Below are 9503 nucleotides of genomic sequence, written 5' to 3'. Positions count from 1 at the left end.
TCCTCATAGTGGAAAAGGAGAAATATATAAAAGGTTGAAGGTTCCAAGTACGAGAAACTTAGAATGTGGAGAATTGCCGAGAATCAAGCAAAAATAAAAACTTAAGGTTGTCCGAATTGACCACCATTTTCAAGTATAGAATTCAAAAGGCATACTAAGAAAAAGGATAAAAAGAAGGTCAATGATGATGATGATGATGAAGACTATGTACCTGAATATGAAGGAGGACTTGGATCAAATTCTTCAAGTGAAAATTACCAGCATGACAACATGATGAGTTTGCTATTATAAATGATCTAGAGTCAAGAAAAAGAAAGGTAACTCTTGAAAAAATTTCAATATAATACTAATATACATTATTTTGTTAATAAATGAGTGAGGTGATTTTGTGATTGAGAGTAAGATATATATTGCATGTATTAATGATCCAGGCAACTTTTCAATACAAGAAACAATATAGTTAAAAACGATGTACCCGTGTAACATGTGAGGTCTTTCTTTTCCATATGAAATTGACTTCATTTTCCTGATCTATCTACATCTTGCTTTAAAAAATTCTCAATAAAATTCATTCTTGCTTAAAAAAATAAAATTAGTTAGTGATTAATTGTGCCATAAGTATATCATTTGATGCTAGGAAGTTAAATTTGGAGAATTGGTTAATTTCAATTGTAAATTGTATATATGTTGTTTATGAATTGATCTATTCTTTTAGGCGTGAAAAAAAATTGAGATATAATTTTTCCATTAAATATTCGGGCTTTCTTGATTTATTACATTTATAGTTTATATTATATATAAGTTTAACTTATATTTTATTTCTTATTTTTATGATTAATCATTATAATTGATAGATGGTGAAATCATCGATATTAAATTCTAAAAGAGACTATAATGATTCATCCATACACCACTCTCTTGAGAAAGAAGTGAAGGAGTCTCTATCTAATAGTGCATCTCATGCCTTAGAATTGACCAATGTAGAACAAGTTGAATCAAATGCATGTACCTTTATAGAATAATCTTTAATAAAAAAATTATTATTGAAAATGTTATAACTTATTTATTTTAGGCAAGCATGTCATAAAGAAGGGATGTGGGCATACATTAAATGCAAAATTTCAAAAGACAAAGGAAAAGCTTATGGAAAAAGGAAAAAATATTGACATCCAATTTCCTCCACCATTTTATAAGATTTGCGGAAAACATGAAAAATATTTCAAGTTTGAGGCACAAGTGTGTATTCGCCATAAATCTCCTTTACAAGTTAATGCTTAGAGTGAAATTAGTAAAGATGGTGTAGATGAAATATGACGACATATGAATGTTAGTATATAATTAGGTCAATTATATTCAATTTATTTATATATTTGAATATTAGTTATATCTTCAAATTGGTTTGATGATATATTTTGATAGTATTTAATTTTAACTTTTTTTTATGAAAACATGTGATATAAGGATGCTTTTAATTTATCTAACGAGGTGAAAGAATATACAATGAAGCAAATTCAATCTCAATACAAGAATAAGCTTTATCATTTACATCAAGTTTATCTTAAAGAAAATGGTAGGCCAAAATATGTATCTCCAGAATATTGGAATTGGATAATTAAAAACAAGTGAAGTGGTTCAAAATTTCAAGTAAAGTTATTTTATTATTTTGAACATAATTTTTTAATAGGTTTATACTTATAATATAAAATCATTTATACTTTGATGTAGGAAAAAAAACTTGACAAACAAAGCTAATTGAAGCAAGCAAGAAATAAAATTAATTATTGACACAAAATCAATTGTGCAAAAGACATTTGAAATGGTAAAATCTTTTAATATTTTATATTAATTTTCTTATAAGTTATATAATAATAACTCATTTTTTATTTTGTGATTGTTTTATATGATATATGAAAGGTTGGTGAAATTTATAAAGGCATTATGCATTAGATTATATTATTTTTATATTATTTAATTTGTTTTTTTTTACTATATTTCATTTTAATAGAAAGAAGATTCAATATCTAGTGAATGACCCGATGATGTGGAAATTTGGAAGGCCACACACATGAGATCTATTGGAATTTGGTACATTCCAAAAGGAGAAGAAATCATGGTAAATAAAAAATTCATTTTAAAGTCTTGATGTCAATATTAGAATTAAAGACATTAATTATATTATGATATCATATCTAGTTATATTTTTGTGAAATGTTTTTCTTTCCATCTGTCAACTAGTAATGAGAAGATTTTAATGTCATTATGAAAATTATACATATTTTTTGAATATTGTATAGGAAGTTTTGGAGGATGTGGGTGATATATATCAAGAGGTTTCAAAATCTATTGTACCACATGTTGAACACTTTGCCATGTGGTATTAGGAAGAAAGTCAAACGATTCTTTAGGTGTTGGTAGTGCACCAATAACAAAAAAGTTTTCACACAAACAAATTATTCAAAATCAACTTAGGAATGCACAAAATCAAGCCAATAATTTGAAGCTGGAAACGTAAAAGTTGACAAAATATTACAAAAAAACAAGAGGATGTCATTATCCAACTTCATATTGAAGTACAATTCCAACGGGAGTTGATTGAAACTATCCAAGAACAAATGAAGCAAAATCTTGAAAATGAAGTGAAATGCCAAATTGTAGACGTATTGGAAGAAGTATCGACCTCTGAATCACCTACTAACTCAAGTACTCATATTAGTAATATAAATCTCTTTTATTGAATATTTTCTTTTATGACTTATTACGTGATTATTTCTCTAAAACCAAAATACCAATTATTTAATTTTTATCTGATTTATTCTTTTCTATATTTATTTGCAGGATTGAAACTCACGAAGATATTACTTATTATAATTTTGGGATTGAAACTTATGAAGATACTACTTATTATTGTTATATCAATACTTTAATATTATAGATTTTGTAATTGGTTTTATTGTTTTTATGAGAATCTAAATATTATATTAATGTATTTGATTTACGTATATTTGGATATTATTGTTTTATTTTATTGTTCAACATGTAATGACTTTGTTATATTTTAATAAAAACTTTGATTTATTTGAATTTTTTTCTTTTATTTTAATGATATTTATTTTAGCATTTAAAAATAATTTTTAATGCATTATTGGTATATTTAAAAAATAATATAGTGGTAATAAGAAAATATTTTATTTAAAAATAATAATAAGAATCATACTAATTACAATTAGTAATTAGTTGTGACGAAAAATTGACACTAATAATAACATTTTGTCATTAATCATTTTATCATTATAAACTCTTATCGAACATTGGTAACGATTATATAAAAATACTAGTGATGATATTTGTTTTCACAATAAAATAATATTTTTGTGACAACAAAAAATATTGTCACTATTATAATAATGACTCACATATTAGTCATGACGGGTGACAAATCAAAATATTATCATTAAATATTTCTAGTGACAATTTTTTAGTTTTTAATGATAACTTTTTTCATCACAAAAGATATATTTTCTTCTAGTCCAAATCAAACCACCAAAAGAAAAACTCATGTAATCCATCAACTGAATTGTTTCATGATTTGGAACTTATTTTGACACCTCAATATATGTGTCAAAATATTTTTTTGTTCCACAATTTCATATAAATATTTTGTGAATAAATCTCTAAACAAGTTGTTAAAGTTACTTTAGTTTATCAACTTTTGAAATTCTCGTTGATTTCCTGATTTTACAAAAAAATTATATTTTATTATACTTTATTTTTAATTGATAATTTGATATTAAGGACTAAAGTGATTTTTTTTATAAAATTAAAAATTAAATAAAAATTGAGAAAAATCAAAGATTAAAATAAATGAGATTAATGATCTTAAAAATGTATATTTGAATTTACTTTATATTTTTCTTGCCATATTATTATCATTTCTTGATACATATTCACCTCATGACTGACTAAATGATAACTATCAATGTTTATAAGATGAAAAATGTCAATAATACATTTTTCAATAATTATTACTGTTTTATTACTGTGTATATTTATAAAATTCTCACAAGTTGGATTTTGACCTAATTCAATTCAATAATATTGGCTTATATGATAAGGTTACCCTTCACTTATATGTTTTAATTTGGTCATATCACTAGTTAATATAAAATCTCAAACAAGCCAGAGCTAGATAAAAAAAATGGTAGGAAAGGTGAAAATTTTTCACATGGTAAATTTTATTTTATAAAATTATGAATGAGAAGTTTTTAAAATTTCATAAATTAAAATGTTCAGTCCATTTAAAAGACTAATTTAAGAATTTAGCAAGTTGTACTATGTGTATTTATTTTTGTTTAATTTTTTTTAAGTAAAATATTTCAATTACAAATCATTTGAAAATTGAGAATATCAAAATTTAAAATAAAAGTCCCTTTAACAGTCAAATTAAGTGAATGAGGGGTGGAAGACGTCGAGGAGCAATGCACCATATGCATAAAGAAGGGGAAAACAGTTAAATGGTGGAATTTTTATGTGTATTGGGCTAGTTCAAGGGGGCGGATTTATTTTTCTAATTGAACACATTAAGAAGGCTTTATATTTTAGGGGGGTGGCTACCCGTGTAAGCTTATACTTGCGTTAGTCCTTGATCTTCAATGTGAACATCTATGGGTGATCCAACTTAACAACAGTCATTAAGATAGATTTTGATACGATTTTACGATGACTTTGGACCATCTCAACCCTATAAGATCAATTTATAAGGTGAAAATTACCTCTCACTTATATACTTTAATTTGGTCATATCATTACCCTATGTGGGATCTCCAACATTTTTAGAATTAGGGTTTGAGTTTAATTCAATCCTAAAAATCAGCTTGTAAAGTGAGAGTTGTCTCTCATTTATATACATTAATTTGATCATATATCTTTAGTTGATGTGAGATCTCTAATACCCCTTAACACCAAGGACTAGACATCTTAAGCATGAAGTTTGCATACTAGACATCTATCACTACAAGAAAAACCGTTATTTCTGACGGAATATTTTCCACAAAAAACTTTCCGTCAAAAATATTTAAATTACTGACGAAATTTATCGAAGGATTAAATTCTATCGAAAATTTTTGAATTACCGATGGACAATATTTCTGTCGAGAAGTTAAAATCACCGATGGATTAATTTCCGTCGGAAATTTAAATGTTTCCGACGGATTTATTTCTGTTGGAAAATATAAATTCCCAAAACAAAACAACCCAACCCTAGTGTCTCTTAGTCACTCTGATTTTCTTCTCCTTCTCCGTCTCGTATCCTCCTCCCCCATTTGTGGCTTTCCCAGTTATACACCTCGTCAAGACTTTCTTCTCCGTCCCGATCACTCACTCAGTCCGTCTCAGTCACTCACTCACTCTGGCATGCCGCCATCACCGTCGTGGCCAAGCCTCCGTCATGACCACATTTGTGCATCCTCGGACCCTCATTCGCATGTCCTCTATCAAGCTCACACGCTGCATTGACCTTCCCTTTGAGCATAATCATCAACAACAACAACATGACAAACACTCCAACACTAACGTTGAAGACAACACGCGTGTTCCCAACCCTTATCAATCCCACGCAACATAAATTGGCTAATGAATTTCAAGCTCAAGGAGACAAGCTTGCTCTGGTATCATGTTTCCTTTTTAAACTTACCCATGTGGTTTGTTTTAGGTTCTGTTGTTTATTTATTTTTGGGGAAGGGAAAGGTGGACTAAGGAACCATTGAATTATCAATTGCATTTCAACTATATGGACTATGGACATATAACAGCAGTAGTAGTAGTCTCTTACACGTTGCTTGTGATTTTTGTAATTTGAGATGACATGGACAGATGATGAGGCAATGCTGAATTTGGTAAACTTAATTTCTAATGAGGAGTAGCATGAATGAATTTGTGATAAGGGCATAAGTTGTTTTATTTGGTGGATTCATAACAGCTTGCCAGCGCAAATGCTACTTTTTTTATTTTCCAGCGATTTGATTTGAAAGTTCTTTCTTAATTCTTAAATATTGCACGCATACCGCTATAATTGGTTTCAGATTAACTTCTGTAAATGTGGATTTAAATTTTATATTTTAGCTCTGATCTGAGGTATATTCCTAATTAAAAGTTTGTAATTTTCAATTCGATGGGCGATAGTTCAATTTTTTGCATGGTTATGAAAGTGGCACACAATTTGACATAGATGACATATGTCAAGATATTGTAATATTGAAACTTGTATATGATTTATTAATCGTGAATCCTTTTCCTTAAATTTCCAATTATACATAGGCATATATTCCATGTTCTTGTCGTGCAATTTTTAAAATTTGGTTGTCCCCATGTCTTGTTGTATATGTCTCTGAGTGCTTGTGCTACATAGTTACTTCCATATTCTTTCTTGCAGGATCGGAAGTACCAGGAAACACTAGTTACTTCCATATTCTTCTTAATCATAGGGAAGGTTAGTGAATTTTTTTTAACTAAATAGTCGTTTTCTAAATCAATTCCAGTCACAGCCAATCCATAGGGGTAGACTTATTGTGTAGCTTATTTCCTCCCTTTTGTGAGGTTTAGATCCAATGACAAGATGTTAGGCTGTTTGGTGAGTGGGTAGACTTAATGAGTTATTATAAATTTGAGTTGAGGTTCAAAAACAATTAAATTCATGAGATTATAAATATATTTACGTTAATTTAATTTGTACAATTTTTTTAACTAAATCTTTCCATTAAATTTTCTAACTATAGTTCTTATAAACTATTATTTTTTTGTACGGATGACATAATAAAAGTTAAAACACGTACTTGAAATTTGTTAATGAAATAAAAATATCATTATTATTATTGAATTTAAAAAGTTGGTAGAATTTCCTTAGCGTGCCTAGGTAGGTTGTTTAATCCACCTATTGTCAATTACTATTACTATTGATATATTACATCGTGTTTTTCTTTTATATTTATTTTTAATTTAATTTAATGATCTAGTTTATTCTGTTTTGAATTTATTAATTTGAGTATTTCATTAATTGCATATATGAGTTAATTCAAATTTTGACGTGGAATAATATAAATATAAAGAATAATTGCTAAATTATTGATGATAAATAATAAAAATGAAAAACAAATGAAATAAATAATTTTTTATAAAATAACATTTCTGACGGATTTTCCGACAGAAATGATTCATTGGAAATTTTCCGATAAAAAGTTTTCAACCAATATTTCCGTCGAAATTTTTTGACGGATATTAAAAATTCATCGGTTAAAATTTCTTACGACCATTTTTTCGACGGATTTTGATCCATCAAAAATGTTGAATTATCGATGGACTTTCGAGGTTTCCAACGAATTTCGGTCATCGGAAATACATTTTTTTTTGTAGTGTATTAATGGTCCAATAACAACCTCATAGTGGGTGGCTAGATAGGGGCAACAACAACTTCTAAGATAGACTCTAGTACCATCTTAAAATTTGGGTTTGAACATAACTCAATCCTATAAAACTGGTTTGTAAAGTGAGGGTTGCCCCACTTAGATACTCTATTTTGGCCATACCACTTGTGCGGGATCTCCAAAACACCCTTACATGTCAAGGAATGGACATCTTGAGTGTGAGTTTGTAGGATTGGACATCTATAGATGGTTTGATAACAACCCAATAGGCTTAACAACAATCGCTAGGATAAGTTCTAATACCATATTAGATTTTGTAATTGAGGCTAATTCAATCCTACAAATCAACATGTAAGGTAAAGGTTATTCCCACTTTATACTTTAATGTGTCCATATTCCTAGTCGACATGGGACCTCCAACACACCCCCACACATCAAGGATTGGACACTTGAAGCATGAAACTTTTATATTGGTTCGCCCACGCCCTGTGCCTACGTTCAATCCCCAAGCAACCCGCTTGAGATTTCCACTATCTTGTAAAAATCCTTTTACAAAGTCTGAACCACACAAGGACACCTTTCCATTATGTTCAAAAATCCTTACAACTTAAGAGACTCACAGTCTCTTTAACAACAAATGTTTGCTTTGAGTAAGAAGATATTTTCTCTCTTGAAGAGAAGAATATTACAAGATGAAGAACACACAAGAATCCTTATAGATTTTGCAAGTGTTTTGCCAAGACTTTCTTTTGAGAGGATAAGATAATTTTTAGTTCTGAAAAACTCTCTTTCTAATTCTGAACCCCAAATCACCTATTTATAGACCTTTGGTGGCCATTCAAAAATCTTTTGAACAGTTGTGACTTTTGGGAGTTATTTTTTTAAAATTTCCTTACTGGTAATCGATTACATAGATGTGGTAATCGATTACACAGTTAGTTTTTGAAAAGTTATGACTCTTCAGATTTGAAATTTGAATTTTTCGTGTCTGGTAATCGATTACACAACTGTTGTAATCGATTACAGACTTTTAAAATTTAAATTCAAATTTCTAAAAGCTGTTAAAAACAGTTTTAACTTCTGGTAATCAATTACATCCATTGTGTAATCGATTACATCCTATGGTAATCGATTACTAGAGAGAAAAACATCTTATTTTGAAAATAGAGTTTTACTAAAAAGCTTTGTAAGATATTTTCCTCAACCAAACCTGTGCAACATCATCTAAGAAATTCTTTTAACATCCTATGGACTAAGTTCATCGTTCTTCTTAAATTTCTTAATTCTTGACTTGGATCAAACTTGAATAGTGTTCATCTTTGGCATCATCAAAATTTTATATCACATATGCTTCTACAGAAGTTTGCATGACTTTACATTTGAGAGTGGTCTGTTAACAACCTGATAGTCGATGGCCTGATAAGCCTAACAACAATCACTAGGATAAGTTCTGATACTATTAATTTTTTTTTTTTGTTCGAGCTTAACTTAAACCTTCATGTCAAGGATTAGATATTTTGAGTGTGGAGTTTACAATACTTGATATTCACATGTAGTCTAATAATGGTCCGATGCCTAACAATAATTGTTAGGATATGCTTTGACCCGATCTTAGAAATTAGTTTTGAGCTTTAACTTAATCCTATAAAATTAAATTGTAAGGTGAAAAATTCTCCCACTTAAATAATTTAATTTTGTTATATCACTAGTTAATGTGAGCATTGGTGGACTTATGTTGCAGTGAGGGGGTGCACTCATTTTCTAAAATTCACAAATAAAAGTTCTTTTAACAGAAAATTACAGATAAAATCTTACAATTTTTTAATTTATTTCATCTATATTTATATATTTAAACCCATTGATTTTAATTTTTATAATTTGTCCCACTAACTCATGATCCTGAATTCGTCAATGAATATGAGATCACAACAAAAATGAGATAATTTACTCAGTAAAATTTATGTGAAAAATCAAAATTTATTTAATAATAAAGAATGTCATAATTATTACTAAGTACCTATATTAACTATCATAAAATTGTTTCAATTTAATTAATAATTTTAAGTGAGTCGAATTGTATGGGTATTT

This window comes from Glycine max, chromosome 14 (assembly GCF_000004515.6).
Source record: "Glycine max cultivar Williams 82 chromosome 14, Glycine_max_v4.0, whole genome shotgun sequence".
Taxonomy (NCBI): Eukaryota; Viridiplantae; Streptophyta; class Magnoliopsida; order Fabales; family Fabaceae; genus Glycine; species Glycine max.
Note: the sequence above shows the minus strand (reverse complement) of the source record.